Source organism: Lactuca serriola, chromosome 5, assembly GCF_051521515.1.
Source record: "Lactuca serriola cultivar US96UC23 chromosome 5, Lser_US96UC23_V15, whole genome shotgun sequence".
Classification (NCBI taxonomy): Eukaryota; Viridiplantae; Streptophyta; class Magnoliopsida; order Asterales; family Asteraceae; genus Lactuca; species Lactuca serriola.
The window spans coordinates 324,848,218-324,867,418 of record NC_136412.1 but is presented as its reverse complement, the minus strand read 5'-3'; positions in this window follow the sequence as shown (position 1 = coordinate 324,867,418).

Genomic DNA, 19,201 nt, shown 5'->3' with positions numbered 1-19,201 from the left:
GAAGCGATAAAGATGTCATGGGGGAACTTCCTTGTGCAGTTGAAAAGGGAGTATTACATGGAAAGAGACCACCTAGAGATAAATAACAGTTGGCATGCATTGTATATGTGGTGAAATATATGATATACTGGAAAACTCACTAAGCTTTGTGCATTCTCATTATATTTAAATGTTTTTAATGATGTTTTGGTGAGAAAGGAAATGGCACAACATGACTTTACTCGCATCTGTGTTACATTTTTAGACTTCTGTTAAACTCTTTGTTATGTTTTATGATGTTTAAATCAAATGAATATATAAGTTTCTTTTAAAAGATGTTTTTAGTTTAAATTATACTTCAAAAATTTTAATTTTAGTTGAAAATTTGGGACATTACAAAGAGATGGTGACGAAAGCTTACATTAACATTGATAAACGAGAAAATTCATAAAGATTGTTAGATTTTGTGGGGATCAGTTCTCGATAATTTGAAACAACTTGGGGTTCAGATCGTGCAACGTATCAAAATAATTCCAAACGGAAGGATATGCGGGTGAAAATTAGCGATTCAATGTCATTTTCATCCATAAGATGAACACATGTGTACTCGGAATTATCGACGAAGAAGTTTTAAACGCAACAAAAATTGAGTGTTGTGAATGTCATAACATGAAAGATTTTTGATAGGAAGCAACGTGAAATATTTAAAAAAAAACATCATACTTTTTTAAGAATGTAGTTATTGTATTTGAATTTTATTTGTTGTTGTGTCGTTTCATTTACCGTTTGTTAGTGTTTAATTTTAAAAATAAAAAACTTAAATCATTGACTGAGTTGGGATGAATGAGATATTTCGATTTTTATTTGTTGTGGGATGACAGAGATGAAAGTTATAAGATAAAGAAATTCTAATTGATAATTATATGAGAAGTTGGTTGGGATTAGGGGTGAGCGAAAACCGCATTCCAACTAAAATTAACCGCAAAAACCGCAACCGCAATAAAAAACCGATTGTGAGGTTTTCTGTTTTTCAAAAACCGCAAATTTGTGGTGCGGTGCGGTTATTAGTTTTCAAAAACCGCAAAAAAACCACACCGTACCGCATATATTATATACAACTTTTTTTTATTAATGATTAATGTATTAAATATTAAAAATAAGACAAATTTCATGAATGAAAGATGAATAAAATACTAGAAGACAAAAGTATGGTTTTTTGTTATGTTTAACTTTGAGAAATGTTGAAATTAGACAATTTTAAGAAATTTATTGTTAATTACTATTGATTTAACGTTTTTAAGATATTAATTGTTTGTGATTTAAGTTAGTTGTCTTATACATTATGTTTTTTTATTATTAGAAGTAATATGTTTGAACTCTTAAAACCGTTTGATCTCTAAACTGTGGTTAAAAATCACATAAATAACCGCACCAAATCCATGCGGTTAATAACTGCAACACAAAAAAAAAAACAAAACCGCACCGCAAAAATAACCGCATCAAGTGGTTTTGAAAATGGATTAACCGCATTTGCGGTTAGTGATGAGGTTTTGATTAATAACCGCACCGAACCGTACCGCGCTCACCCCTAGTTGGGATGATGAGAGGGACGGATTCCCTCTACCAAAACAAAAACAAACTTTTTGGAATAGCGGTTAAAATGTTTTAAATTAAGGTAAATCAAGTAATCAATTTAATGTTTATCTAAAAAAATAAACCAAAAATTTTGTTTTTAACAAAAATAATTATTTGGTTCAGAAAAATTATTCCATATTAAGAAAAAACAATTTTTTGAAAAAAAATATATATATATTGGACTGTATTTTGGATCAATATTCTGGATCCTTGGCTGAAATTTTAAATTTCAAAAAAAAAAAGAACTCCAAAATTATAAGAACAAATTTGAAATCTAATGAATAATTCCGAAATTTCAAGAAAAAAAATCAATTTTACTTAAATTTAACAAAAAGTTAAGTATATGTGATAGTAGTGTATAAAATCAAACATTTTAATAAAAACGGTGATATTAAAATTTTGAAATAGAAATTTCAGATACAAGTGATGAAATTTCTTTTAAAAAGAAATTAGAAAAAATCAAAAATTAAAAATAATAGATCAAACCTGCAATGGAGTGTTTTTGAAAAAAGAAAAAAAAAAAAAAAAGAACTCCGGATTATAAACAATAGTCCGGAACGAGACATTCGAAAGAAGATAATTATTTTTTTAAAAGCTGAAATAACTCATTTATATAAGCTAGATTACATAATTTCCCTTTAATTGATTCACGCGACAACAAATTTAATATTTTAATAAGAATTTAACCATATTAAAAATATTATCAAAGGTGAAGAATTAAATACAAATTTATATGAAAAAACTTTACAGATCTGAACGGCGAGCTTTCATATTTTTAGTAGATGATATTAGTATTAATATTTTTAATTGGATTAAAAATACGTTCAATTGTTTTAAGCTTAGTAGTCTTTATGATGTATGTCCTCTTTATCAAACTTCTTATGTGTGGCTTGAGGTTTTCGATTATTTCCATTTTTATTTTTTCTAATAATATTCGTTTGCCGTTCAAAAAAAATATGAAAAATGAATAAAGACATATGTCGACTTTTTTTGTCAAAAAAAAAACTTATAAATGTTAAAATAGTGAAGGCTGAAGGACCTAGGTGCATGGGTGAGATTTATAAAGGGCATGTTTTAAAAAATGCGGAGTAAGGGGTGGTCAGATGTGTCACGCTTTTAGGATCATTGCAATAATTGAAGTCATGCTTACTTTAATGATGAGGGAAGTGTGTACAAATAAAAAGCAAAGTGACATTGACACCACCACCAACTACTCCCTCATAAAACAAATATTTTTTACTTTTATCTACTAATCAATAAAAATACAAATATAATTTTTTACCATCCTTGAAAACCTATTTTTATAACTTTTATATATATATATATATATATATATATATATATATATATATATATATATAAACATAGTATTTTAAAATTAAACATTTAACTATATCTAATATAATTCAATTCCTATATATATATATATATATATATATATATATATATATATATATATATAAACATAGTATTTTAAAATTAAACATTTAACTATATCTAATATAATTCAATTCCTATATATAGACATTTCAATTTGATATTCCAATATTCTAATATTCAACTCTAAGTTATGGTTTAAGGTTGTATACAAGTAGGAATTTATGATTTATCAATGTGGTAGTGAAATAATATATTATATTTTTAAATAAAATAAAATAAAAAAGTAGATAGAGAAGGGGAAGTCACGTGAGTAGTAAATAATGATGGGATTGGTGGAAATGATTGCATCGGCGGAATTTGTCCCCCTCACGGTGGTGCACCCTCAGACTACTCTAAACAAGACCCCCCCCCCCCCCCCCCCCCCCACCCTATCTATCATTGGCCTCGCGCCCATCACCTTTCTCATCATCCATTTCTTCTTTTCATTTCTTTTTTCCCGAAAAACTAAATTAATTATTTCTCAATTTATTGTAGTTCTTTTCTTTTACATAACTGGTAGTTATAGTTTAAAGTTGTCTTTGTTAAGTCATAAACATAACATAATTACAATTTTTTGAGTTTTCTCATCACCATACAATCATATCTCTATATTTTGCAATAATAGACATTGGATATTTATTAATATCGTTTTATTAAATGAAAAAGATTAACAAAATGACTTAAGAATGTTAAGTTATTTTAATTAAGAAAAGATGTATCATATAATTTTGATGGTGGTATGCTGCATCCATGACCAGTTTCAGAACTATCACGTGATAGATAATTTATAAAATACCAATGGTCGAGGAAGCATGTATAAAGTTTTGAACTTTAACCTGTAAAGATATATTAATATTTTATGGCTTCATCCATGAACATATATTTAACTTTTTTATTTGAATATTTTTTCTACCATATATATCTAAGAAAACTACATTTCTTACGGTTGACTAAAATATAAAAGTAAAGTCTATTGCTTTTTATTCTATAAGTAAGATGTTGGATCTATAAGACTCACAATCTAACCAAAACCAATTATCTATTAAAAAAATATTGTCTCTCTCGTTAAAATTCCAACTCAATCGTACCAAAATTTTAAAACTCGTTAGTAGACCTGCTAATAGGGTGGATTTGAAGCAAATCGACCTTGACCCAAACTCATTTAATAAATTTCAAAATCTGATCTAAACTCGTTCCGTAATCCGTAGGGTTTTGAATAATGAAATTTATATCCTTATCTACCGAATCAATAGATATCCAAATTCGCCTGGTAATCATAGATTTTTTGAATGGTTTATTTAGGAAACTCATTATATACCCAATGACTTTCGATTAGATTTAAAATCATTATTGTATTAACTTTCGAATGATTAATGATTGTCAAATGCAATGATAAAGAATAGTAATTTTAAACTTTTTTTTCGGTTGATAAATGACTTTATTGATTTATAAATGAAATTAGTGATTGTTTGATGAAATATTCATGAAATGATACCATGATTTTTGGTAGAAGACTAGAAGTCTAGAAGTCAACTCCTCGAGTCCTATGTAAAAATAGTTTGGTCTTTGGCTTTTTCCCTTTGGACTTTTGATTAGAATTAAAATTAAACATTAGACACGATAAAATATAAACGTATAATTCTAAAATTTGTAAGGGGTGAATTATAAACGGATCGGATCGATGATGATCCATATCTGACCCTTTTAATAAAAGGGTTAGCGAGTACATGTCATTAATGGATAAATGAATCAAAAACTATGCTCCAAATCCCATAAAACTCTTAAGGGTTTGGATTGGATCGCGGTCAAAACACGCTCCATTGTCAGACCTATTCATTAGCAATCCAACCCAACCTCATTTTTAAGTAAACACACACATACACATACACACACACACACACACACACATATATATATATATATAATTTGGTAGAGAAAAATAAATCAATGTATTTTGGTGTATTATATTTTATTTTTTTGATAAAGATAAAACATATTCAAATTACTTTTGGTTTATGAAAACTAATTTAATTTCACTTTTGGATTGTGGACACATGGACAATGAAAGGGTCATCGATATTGTCATATTTAAACATAATTTTAGGCAATATTTTAATATATTTTATTAATAATTTGGTTGTTTATAAAGATATATGATATTTATAAGATTTAATTGTTATGTGTAGCCAAAAATGAACAATCTTGAGGAGTAAGGACCAAAAGCGACAAGGATCGGAACTTTGGAGGATTAGAGCTTAAAAGATGAATTTTTTCAGCCAAAAGACAACCTCACGACGTGAGGAATCATATTTCACGATGTGAGTGATAACTTTTAAGAAGATAAGCATCCGAAGGCCAGAGTCCGTGTTCAATACAGATATTAACTGAGCTCACGACGTAAGAAGCCATATCTCATGATGTGAGCAGGGTAATTTTCAAAATTTATATAAATCCTTGGTACTTACGAATTTAAAGAGACTTCTGGAGAGTGAGGGGTTTAGAAGACGATTTCTGAAGGAGTTTGAGTCAGAGAAATTAGGTATTAACATCCAAGGAAGAAGAAGTGATTAAAGATCATAAACTTTTACCTTTAGTTGGTACAGTCAAACATGTTTTTATTTATTGAGTTTGTGTGTTTGAATTCAGCCATGGGTTGCTGAATCTAGCTACTTCTGTTTAGCTAGATGAAACTTCAACCGATGGATTAGTTTATTAGTTATGGATTTTGCTAGTTAGTTAAATGTTTGTGTTTTATTGTTAATACCTACCATGCTAATATTTGATACTTAAATTGCTTGAATTCATGTTCTATGTAGCTTAGTGGATATTAAATTGCATGAACTTGACACTTAGTAATTTAGTGACCATTAGATTACTAGAGCTAGGATCGAACCAGTCTTAGATAAGTAATTAAAGTAATTAAATTTGGCTCTGTTGGAGAACATATATTGTGACTATAATTGTGCTTGCTTAATTAATCTTACATAGCTCCATTCATATTTCATAATTGATTTTGTGTTAAATTATGTGTGACCATGCATAGTTCTACATGAATTAGTTAAACATTAGTATATTTGGACTTAAATTACTAATAATATAATAATTGGTAACCAACATGAATTATCCAAAATTAGTAGCCAACCATTGAGGAGAAGTGGATTCAAACTAAACAGAAGTGTGTTAGTCATTGATTGAATTTGATAATTAGGTGATTAAGTTTGTCTGAACTTGCAAAATCGGATAAAACCCAATTTACTTTTGCTTTTATTAGATTAAAATTTAGTAGATAAATTAGTTAACTAAAATCGTTCCCTGTGATCGATACCCGATTGTTTGTGCTATACTATTTGCGAAAATGTGGACTGCCTTTAGTCGAATAGCTAGTTAGATAGTAGGTAAAATTAGGTGTAGTAATATTTCGACCAACAAGTTTTTGGCATCGTTGTCGGGGAACGGGTATTTAGTTTAAAAATTATTTGCTTTAGGTTAATAGATCCTTTTTGTAGGGTAAAACCTACAAAAAGTTAAATTAGAGCATTAGTTTTTTTTAGAACTAAACTCACGGCGTGGCCCTTAAGCTCACGATGTGGTGAGATATGGTTGTGGGGGTGAGCGGAGCGTGTGCTTTTTTTCATTTTTTTTAAATGTTTTTTTGGTGAGCGATTGCTTCTGTCTCACCAATAGGGATAGTCTAAGAAAGTAGGGGTTAACAAATATGGATTTATCATGAATCATATATAATTATTTTTCGTATTAATATTTATTATTATGTTTGAGATAACAAGAAATTTAGTGTGGGATAATCCATAAGGATACTTTGTTGTTTAGGCACAAAAGATAAGGCAACTTACTATAGATAATAAGGATTGTTCGAATTCGTTAGCGCCCAAAACTGAAACATATATATATATATATATATATATATATATATATATATATATATATATATATATATATTAACGAAATTGGAAATGATAATATAGAATGGTTTTTTGGAAGTTATTTGTAGTTCTCGAGAAGTTATAGTTTGTTATTCTAGAATATTTGTAGTATCAATAGATGGTTTGTATGTTCGCATATGCATATGTCCGCCTTATTAGAAATGCCCACAACTATTTTCACCACGATTAATTTGTAGGACCAAGATCCTCAATACTATTCGGGATCCTGGATCTTCAAGATCTTTTAGGACCCCGAACTTTTCTCAGGATCCTGACCATTGATATTATTATTTCCAAACATTCTAAACAGTCATATTTCTATTTCTTTTTCTCGCATGTGTAGAAATGGTCAATACGAGACTCATTCTTAACGAAGAATCGCTTAAACCAGACTTAAGACCCGTGAATACCATGTCACACAACGTGCAAATGCTCATTCAAGAGGTTCTCGAAAATATTGGACTCTTTTTTATTTGGTCTAGACGATAAATACACCTCTATTACACACACTACATACACAAATAGCTCTATTACTACATTTGTACTCATATTATCTTCAATATTTATGTAACCTCACATTAAAATCAATAAAAACAACAAGGAAGGTGATCAGTAACACCTCCCAAGGTTTTATGTCGGAGATTTTATAAAGGATCAAGGGTTTTCCTTGTAACTCACTTGTCTCACTCCGATCAATATTCGATACTTATACTATCTTAAACACCACAACCTCTCGTACAATTTGGTTGAATATTATTTGATCAATTTCTGACCAAAACAATTTGGCGCCCACCATGGGGCCGTGGTGTTCACAATCATTCAAGAATCATGTCTACCCAACCAACCTTATCCTCTTCCTCTATTCCTCCCATTTCCTCTAAAAACCTTCCACCACCTCCAAGAGGAGCTTCTAAGAAGACTAATGAGGAACCAAAGAAAAACATTTCTCCAGTCACTACCCAAGGATTTCAGCATCCTCCTGTAGTGATTTCCAACAACGAGCTCTTTGCTATGATGAAGACACGCGAAGGAAAAGTTACTCAGTAGCAGGAGGACAACATGACGGTGTTAAAGGAAATAGAGATAATGAGGACGGAGATACATAAACCCCAAGAAGCGGCACCTTCGATCTTGCAGCCCAAGATCCTGAACTTTGACAATACATGATCCTCAAGAAATAGCCAGAAGATAGGATCCTCAGCACCAACACCTGGTCCTACTTGGGTGGAACTCCAAATGAGTGAGCCCATGTGACCTTGGATCCCAATGAAACATTCATCACTCCCAATAACAAGGATTCCGGTAACTTCATGAATAATAATACTTTTAATACTAACTCTATGGACCTTGATGCAAGAATGAACCCGATCATGGCCAAGGAACTTCAGTAGTTAAGGAATATGATCTCGAGTGTGCCCAGAGTGGTCCAACCTATACCAGAAGTACCCTCACGAGCCATAGGATCTTGAGATTTTCTCATGCGATAGCTGACACTGAAGACCCAAAGCGCTTCCAAACTCCCAGCATAAAGCCTTACAATGGAACTATGGATCATGATGAACATGTGGCACAATACAGGGAAATAATGGAGATCATCCCCATTCCCTCACATTTGAAGGAAGCTTATTTATGCAAGGGTTTCGGTTCAATCCTCACAGGATCAACCTGAAAATGGCTTCTTAATGTTACTCCTTACTCTATTACTTCGTTTGCTCATTTAGTTAATCTTTTTAACGCCCGCAGATTCAGGCTAGTCAATTTAGAAACAATAAGCATCAAAAAACGACTTTTTGATAGAATATTATTTAGAACAAAATAATCTTAACCAAGTTAAGTATATGTCACAAGGATTCCGTACATATAAAGAACGCTAAAATCCGACTTATGACGAAGAAGTTATGACACATCGAACTTTTGCGACAAAACCGGCACGACGTTGTGTATCATAAACAGTGATTTTGTGATAAAATACCTTTTAACCTTAGCAATCTAAATGAAATTCATGGTAGACGTTAAACCGAAATTGTACACATAGAGAACGTCCAAATTTGACTTCGTATGAGGAAGTTATGATTTTTCTAAAGATTTGACATAGTAGTATGCAGCTCGGAAATCAAATTTTAGATCGATCAATTATTAGCCGACGCAACCTAAACAAGAATTGAAGATCTCGTTAATAGGAACTCAAGGATATAAAGATAAACGAAAACGGACGTCAGACGACAAAGTTACGAATTTTTAACCGACTTTATCTGTCTAAGCATGTTAAAATATAACTTTATAAATAAATTCAAAATTAGCCGATGGACTCTAAACGAAAGGTGTACATCATGTCGCTACCTACGCATGGATATAAAGAAAATCGAAAATGGAGCTCCTATGCGAAAGTTACGAAATTTAGAAGTTAATTAAATTATGAGAGGGTGCGAGGCTGACACGTGGCGCGATCCTGACCCTCGTTTTCTCTCCAAGGCTTCGCTTCTAATGCCGACACCTAGCCATCGTACACACAACGTAAGGATGCGTACACCCAACATACCAAGTACGCACAACGTACTTTGAAGCTATGCCCAACATAGTCCGAAGGATCTATTCTATAAATAGATGTGATGATCACCTCATTTCTTCACACCTTTCCCATTCTTTCTCTCTCAAATACTCTTCTTAGCCCCTGCCATTCCCTAGTACTTCCCAAGTGCTAGAGGAGAGTCCCGGAGCGCCAGAAGGCTCAGAAATTCTACCCCCACAGAGCCCGACTCCTACCTAAACCCCCTTGTAAGTGAGTTATGTTTACCCTACTTTAAGTATAGCTTATGTTTAAGTTCATTATCGTTATTATGAACCTATAAACAATATATGTGATAAGAATTATAAATTATACAAGTGTTATTATAATACCTTTTAACTACTCGTGGTACGGGGAATCTGGTTTGAAGGGTCGTATAGGGTTGTTGGATTCCACAACAGCTTAAATGCCAAAATGGTCCTGCCCTCCGATGTTTCATGTCTGGCCCCTGTCTATACATAGTAGTTGAAAGTATTGTTCAACACTTATAAAACAATATTGCTCGTAGACGTTGAGTTAATGATAAATCCAGATAAATAATTTGTCGCAATAAATATTAGACTAAAACCTAGCAATAATAATGTTAGGTTTCGTCGAAGGAAACGACGATTGTTAGAAGCAAAGCGCTGTCCGAATTCCGAGTCATCACTTTAACAAGTGAATGCATATTTACTTTCATCTTACAAATAGATATTAAGTATTTAATATAAATTACGTTCTATGTGTGCATATTATCCGTGTTCTTGATATCTATGCTGGATGAACAAAATATACACGTTTTACTTGATTTAAACTATATATGTATTTTTATACCTATAAATATATTGGGTAAACATGGGTAGATGAAAGATGGGATGAATGATTAGAGATGAAAGATGATATAGATGATGAGAGGTGAAAGATGTTGAGAAGCCTTGACCCAAACGATGATCCAATCATCTAGTAGAGTATAGATGACGACCACAGACTATTCTAGACTGTCCAGTGGAACGCTAGCAGACTCGCAACTTATAGGTGTTGTGAACGATATGTTCACCAGATGTACTCTAAAAACCCTGACAGCTATGGAATTAGTACCTTACAAATGAACGTTGACAATTATGGATTTAATGCATGATAGATGAATAGTGGCAGCTATGGACTTAGTGCCTAATAGATAACATCGGCAACTATGGACTTACTGCCTGTTAGATAAACCTTGGCAGCGATGCAGTTTGTGCCTATTCCTTAGGACAATCCTTAGGAATAAATATTTAGGAATAGATGATTCTTAGGGAAGATACTTAGGAATAAAGAAGATAACGGGGATGGGTAATTGGGTTACTTATTTGATTATTAAACATAATAATTATATTACTGTGGGTTGAAAACCCTATGTACTCACTAGGTTTCCTAACCTGATCCACTCCGTTTTGGTTGCATCATAGGTGTCGATACGAAGATACATTATATTGAGATATTAAAGGAGATGTAAATCATTAGTGTAAATGATTGTAAGATCTGTTTATGCTTATGTTTCTGTATTAACGATGACATTCCAATGTTATAATATAAACAAACTACATTTCTTCGGAAATGCTTTGATAATATCTTTATCATGTTTTCTGGGAATAAATTCCGTAATATTACTCCTTAAAATGGATTCTCATATTTTTAAATAGGCATAAATAATTTTTTTTTAAATTGACCATGAATTTGGAGATGTCACAGTTGGTATGAGAGCATTGGTTTAACCGAACTAGGAATTTGTAGGAAATTTCTAGACTTAAAATTAGACTGCTAAGTGATGATTGTGAGATAAGTGTCTGGTATATTTAGGAAGTATGCCATAATAGACACAAACACTTATTTTAGGAAAGATGCCTAAAATACTTTTATGTGCTATATGAATTATGTTATAGCTATAAAGATGCCTTACATGCTATTATTTGATTGGATCTATGGTCTGTTGGCGACCAGATCTGGACACTTTATGTGTTCAGATTTCTAAACGTTTAATTATGGTATTAGAACTGACATGTAACTTTTTGAAATGATAAGGAGATTTATATGTCTACGGTAAATAAAGCTTTCCCTATTTTAAATCTCGTCACTACACACCGAACGTTTGATTTGGTGTATAGATCGACATTGCGAGAACAAGAAGCGGGTTCGGAAATGGTAATGGAAATGCTAATGCTAATCAGCGACCTGTGATTGAGCATGCACCAGAGATAGCAGGTGCACCCGAGCCAATCACACCGGCATGAGTACAAGCGATGATGCAAATGATGTTGGATCATCAGATAGAAGAGACAAGGTATCTACTTCAACATAATAAGGATGAATCTACTATACCCATTGTACAGCCTGAGCTGAACATTGAGCAATCAGATAAAGGAAACTTTAGTCAGACTATCAGTCAAGCTGAGACATTTATGGTTAGAAGAAACCAATATAATTGAGGGAATGGCGGACGTGGGTGCCAGTACAAGGATTTTGGGGCATCCAAACCACCGAGTCTTTCTGGAAACCCAACACCAATGGAATTCATGGATTGTATCTTCGAGATTTAGATGATGTTTGAAAGTTATGACCGCAACAACAAACAGAAGACTGCTCTCGCAGTTACACTATTAAAGTCAGGGGTGTTGAGCTGGTTGGGAAGACTTTTTGGTGCAACTGAAAATACAGTAGTGCTCTGAGCAAGATTTTTGGAAATCAACAACGAGTTTCAGAATATGAAGTAGGTAAGGATGAGCGTCAGCGAGTATACTACAAGTTTTACAGAGAAAATGAAGCTTGCTCCTTATTTAGTTCCAACTAAACTCTCCCAGGTCAATAAGTTTGTAATGGATTACCAGCAAACTTTGGTCCAATGATCAAACAAGCAACCAACTTAAAAGCCGCCATTTGGACAGTTACGAATCTAGAGACCCAGATAAGAGAAAAGGATCTAGAAAAAGATAAGGCATGAGAAAAGAGGAAGCTTGAAGGATCCTCAAGATCTGATAAGAAAGGAAGATTCTCGAAGTCTAACCTATATGACCAAAAGTATGGAGCCAAGTGTTGTGAAAAGTGCAAGAAGAAGCATTATGGGAGATGCGACGAAGAAGTAACTTGTTATAAGTGTGGGAGGATCGGTCACTATTCCAAGGATTGTACGACTAATGATAAAGTATGTTACGGATGTGGGCAAAGGGGCATATGTTAAAATATTTCCCATAGAAAAATGAAGCAGCAAGGCCAAATGCATTGTCGAAGTCAAAGGCAAGAGCATTCCAAATGATCCTTAATGAAGTGGGCGAGGATGCAAGGGATTAGGAGTAAGGATCTATAAAGTAGCCGTGCAGATAGTATCATATGGTGTGGCCTATTATAAGAGGCCTGGTGTAGGGTGAACTTGAATATCTATGAAATCGTTTCAAGAAATAATATAAACCTTGGTTATGTTACTTGATGTGTTAAGTTGCTATATGATTTTTCTTGTATGGTGACTTAGAGAACTATGAGACAATACTTGGGACGAGTATGAGTAGGTGTGACAGGTAATAGAGGAATATACTACCGGAAGCACCGAACTCACACTTGGATCAGGGACAGTCACAAGGTTACCTAGGACGCTAGTAATTGATTCTACTTTGCTCATGTCTGTCGTTACCATCGTTTCGGTAATGACTAAGAAGATGATTATTATTCCGACCTTAGTGGTTATATCAAATCAAGTTTGGATAATATATGTATGTTATGTGGTTCAAAGGACCAAGATTGATGTAGTATCCGACTTAATCCATAAGATTGAAGTGAAAGATAATCGAAGCAATCAATAGAAGTATCGCGGTCATTTTTAAAGTAAGAAGCTTGTAGCTAGAAGCGCTACATGTAAGAATGTTATTATATCACATTACAACATGAATGAAGGTATCTTATATTCTGTAATTTGACTCTAAAAGACATGAGTCTAAGCATTGCATCATACGATGAGAGATCATTAGAACATGACCCATCAGTCTGTTATGGTAATCGAAGTAAAGAACTTATCTTAAGTTAAGTTTTTTTAAAAAGGAGTAGGAGTCTCCAATAAAAATCAAGTATATAACTCGAAGGTTACAATTGAAAGTCCAACATAGTATGAAGAGCGAGTGCAAGATAGAGCACCGCCAACAGTTAAGAAGTCCACGAGTTAGATACTCAATTGAAAGGATATTAGAGTTACGGTTATTACTTAGGATGAAAAGATAATGTAAGGAATCATTATACAAGCCCTGTTTAGTTGATGATTCCGGGACGTAATCATCCTAAGGGGGAGATAATTGTAACGCACGCAAATTCAAGCTAGTCAATTTAGAAACAATAAACGTCAAAAAATGAATTTTTGATAGAATATTATTTAGAATAAATAATCTTAACCAAGTTATAGTATATGTAATAAGGATTTCGTACATACAAAGAACGCTAAAATCCAACTTATAACGAAGAAGTTATGACCCGTTGAAGTTTTGCGACAAAACCGACACAACACTGTGTATTGTAAAAAGTGATTTTGCGATAAAATACTTTTTAACCTTAGCGATCTAAACGAAAGTCGTGGTTAAACCGAAATCGTGCGTATAGAGAACGTTCAAACCTGAGTTCGTATGAGGAATTCATGATTTTTCTAAGATTTGGCATAGCGGTATGCAGCCCGAAAATCGAATTTTAGATCGATCATTTGTAAGCTGACACAACCTAAACAAGAATTGAAGATTTCCTTAATAGGAACTCAACGATATAAAGTCAGTTGAAAACGGACGTCGGATGGCAAAGTTATTAATTTTTAACGGACATTATCTATGTAAGCCTATTAAAATATAACTTTAAAAATAAAGTCAAAATTAGCAAACGGAGTCTAAACGGAAGTTGTATACCACATCGCTACCTACACGTGGATATAAAGAATGTCGAAAACGGAGCTTGTATGAGAAAGTTACAAAATTTAGAATTTAATTAAATTATGAGAGGATGCGAGGATGACACATCGCACGATCCTGACCCTCGCTTTCTCTCCACGGATTCGCATCGGATGCCGAAACCTGGCCCTCGTACGCGCAGTGTAAGGCTATGTACGCCTAGTGTACCGAGTACGTGTAACGTACTCCGAAGCTACACCCAGCGTAGTCCAAAGGATCCAACCTATAAATAGATGCGAGGATCACCTCATTTCTTCACACCTTTCCCATTCTTTCTATCTCAAATACTCTTCTTAGCCCCTCCTATTCCCTAGTACTTCCCAAGTGCTAGAGGCGAGTCCCGGAGCGCTAGAAGGCTCCAAGAAGAAGAGCTTTCGGCTCAGAAGTTTTGTCGCAGGGTCTGGCTCCAAGCTAAACCCCCTTATAAGTGACTTGTGCTTACCTTACTTTAAGTATAACTTATGTTCAAGTTCATTATCGTTATTATAAACCTATAAATAATATATGTGCTAAGTATTATAAATTATACAGTGTGTTATTATTATACCTTTTAAATGCTCGTGGTACGTGGAATCTGGTTTGAAGGGCTGCATAGGGTTGTTGGATTTCAGAACAGCTTAAATGCCAAAATGGTCCTACCCTCCGGTGTTTCTTGTCTGACCCCTGTCTGTACATAGTAGTTAAAAGTATTATTTAACACTTATAAAACAATATCGTTTGCAGACCTTGAGTTAATGATAAATCCAAACTAATAATTAGTCGCAATAAATATTAGACTAAAACTTAGCAATAATAATGCTAGGTTTCGTCGAAGAAAAAGACGGTTGTTAGAAGCGAAGCGCTGTCCGAAATTTGAGTTGTCACTTTAACAAGTGAATGCATAGTTACTTTCATCTTACACATAGATATGAAGTATTTAATATAAATTACGTGCTATGTGTGCATATTATCTGTGTTCTTGATATCTATGTTGGATGAACAAAATATACACGTTTTACTTGATTTAAACTGTATATGTATTTTTATACCAATAAACATATTAGGTAAAATGGGTAGATGAAAGATGAGATGAATTATGAGATGAATTATGAGAGATGAAATATGATATTTATGATGAGAGGTAAAAGATGATGAGAAGCCTTGAACCAAGCGATGATACAGTCATCTAGCAGAGTATAGATGATGACCACAGACTATTCTAGACAGTCCAGTGGAACGCTAGCAGAGTCACAACCTGTAGGTGTTGAGAATGATATGTTCACCAAATGTATTCTAAAAACCCTAGCAGTTATGGAATTAGTGCTTTACAAATGAACATCGGTAGCTATGGATTTAGTGCCCTATAGATGAATATTGGCAGCTATGGACTTAGTGCCTAATAGATACAGCTATGGACTTCGTGCCTGTTAGATAAACCCTGGCAGCGATGGACTTCGTGCCTATTCCTTAGGACAATCCTTAGGAATAAATATTGAGGAATAGATGATTCTTAGGGGAAGATACTTAAGAATAAAGAATATAATAGGGATAGGTAATTAGGTTAATTGTTTAACGATTAAACATAATAATTATATTATGGTGGGTTGAAAACCGTATGCACTCACCATGTTTCCCAACCTGGCTCACTCAGTTTATTTGTATCATAGGTGTCGATATGAAGTTAAAGGAGATGTAAACCATTAGTGTAAATGAATGTAAGATCTATTTATGCTTATGCTTATGTATTGACGATGACATCCCAATGTTTTAATATTAACAAAATACATTTCTGCGGAAATGCTTTGATAATATCTTTATCATGTTTTCTGGGAACAAATTCTGCAACATTATTCCTTAAAACGGATACTCTGATTTTTAAATAAGAATAAATAATTTTTTTTAAATGATCGTGAATTTGGGGATGTCACAATTTTTGGAACAAAATTGGTAAGGAGGCTCTGAGTATCCTCAACATCGATATGGAAGCTGCCATAGAAGCCTTCAAGATGGCCTTAAAGAAGGACTGTCTTTTCTATGAAGACCTTGTAATGACTACATGCAAGAGAATGGACGAAGTGAGAAACAGAGCACTAAGGTTCATAAGGATTAAAGTGGATAAAGAGATCCTAAAGAGGAGCAACCCACCAAACTCATACGATAACCCCAACAGGAAGGCCAACTCCTCGGTCCAAAGATCCTATAAGTCCAATCCATATTCCAAACTTGATCATCATAGGGTTAATACCCTTGAAGATGAATGGGGGGGGGGGGGGGGAGGGGGGGGGGAAGAAGAATTTCCTAAGATCACTGACTATTGCTTTTCTATGGATGTTTCAAATTAATATTTTTATGCAAGATGTTGGCGACAAAGCGAGATGGCCAAGGAAGGGAGAAAAATCCAATGCTTGGAAAGATAAGTCCAAGTGGCGTTCATACCACGAGTACTTTGGTCACATTATGGAAGATTGCATATCCCTCAAGAAGGAGATAAGTTACCTACTAAGCAAGGGATACATCAAAGAGATCCTTGGAAGAAGAAAAGAAAGATCCAAAGAAAAGGATAAGGGTCCTCATATGATCCTAGAAAAACCAGGATACCCTCATGCGGACGCCAAGGTAATCAATGTTATCTCTGAAGGATCTGACATTTGTGGTACCTCTTATTCTCCAGCAAAAAGGCATGCCAAAGTGTCAAAAATGGAGAAAGAAGAAAGGCCTCAGGAGAATACGTCAATCAAAAACAAAAATGATGAAGGAAAACCTAGGATCCCAACCACGATGGATTGGTAATCACTCTTTACATCGCTAACCATTTTGTAAGAAGGATCCTTGTCAAGGGAAGATCCTCAATCAAAATTATACTCCTAGATGATTTAAAAATAATGAACATCCCAGAGTCCGAAATAATCAAAAGATCATAAGTGTTAATAGGATTTAGTGGCGAAACAAAACATACAGTCGATGAAATAAAGATTCCTATCTACATAGAGGGGGTAAAATCTATGCAATAGTTTTGCGTAACTGATACATTATCCTCCTATAATGCTATATTTGGAAGACCATGGATCCACAATATGAAGGTGGTACCATCAACATACCATCAATGTGTGAAAATGCCCACCCTATAGGGGACAGTGAAGATCACAGGTGACCAACAAGAATCTAAGGAATGCTACGACAATCCCACGACAAGCATGGCAGTTAGAAAAAAGGGCATGATATGTACTATAAGATGGAGAACAAGATACAAAATAAGTGCCCCTTGACCTTAAGAATCCCGATATAAAAGTACTCATAGGATCCTCATTGCTAGAAAATGTAGAAGAAGATATAATAAAGTTTCTAAAAGAATGAAGGAAAACCTTCACATGGAAGCATGAAGACATGAAAATTATATTAAAAAATGTTATAACTAACAAACTTAACATTGATCCTTATTTCAAACCCATGCATCAAAAAAGACGGAAGTTTGTGCCCGAGAGGAATCAGATCATCCAAGAAGAAACAGAAAGACATCTTAAGACAAGGATGATCAAGGAGGTCAAGTTCCCAAGGTGGATGGTGAACATGGTCGTCGTATAGAAAAAGAATAGAAAATGGAGAGTATGTGTGGACTATATGAATCTTAACAAGGCTTTCCCTAAGGATCCTTTCCCCCTGCCACACATAGATTCCATGGTAGATGTTATGGTTGGCCATGAGTTATTAACATTCATGGATTCATTAGTAGGGTTTCAATAAATGAAAATGGAACCATCTGACCAGGAGGATATTGCATTCATAACCTCAACAGGTATATATCACTATAGTGATACACCCTTTGGTCTTAAAAATGCAGGTGCAACATAGCAAAGGCCAGTTAACTGGATGTTTAAGGAAAAACTAGGGGAAACCATGGAAGTCTACATCGACGACATGGTGGTCAAGTCAAAGAAAGCTGAAGATCACCCCAAGGATCTTGAAGAAGCTTTCAACATACCAGACCAATACAACATGAAACTGAATCCTTCCAAATGCCACTTTGGAATGAGATCGGGCATGTTCCTTGGATACATGGTAACCAAAAGAGGAATAGAAGAAAGTACGGAGAAAATAAAGTACATCATTGATTTATGATCCCCCATCCTCGATGAACAATATTCAAAGACTAACTAGAAGAGTAACAACCCTAAACAGATTTATCTCAAGATCCTCATAGAGGTGTAAACCTTTCTATGAAATTTTGAAGAATAATAAAAGGTTTGAATGGAATAAAGAACATGAAGATGCTTTTTAGGAAATTAAAAATTATTTAAGTTCAACACCCTTGTTGGTGAAACCACTACATGGGGAACCGCTCCTTCTGTACCTTTCAGTATCCTCTAATGTCGTAAGTGTAGTTTTAGCCAAAGATCTTAATGTGGACCAACATACCATCTACTATGTAAGTAAAAGTCTCTTGGATCCTCAGACCAGTTCATCCCACCTTGAAAAACTTATAGTTGCATTAGTAACTGCTTCCACAAAATTAAGACACTATTTTTAAACACATATTATACATGTAATAACTAATTACCCCATTAAGAATGTTATGAGAAAACCAGGGATGTCGAGAAGGATGGAAAAGTGGTCCATGAATCTAAGCACATATTGTTGGATTTGGAGTCTAAGCACATAATTATAATTGATATGTATTCCACCCGAGAGTAGCATGGTCAATTTGGGTTGCCTTCACCAGAACAATCTGGTAGGATGGACATTAGAGAAAGAGGTTA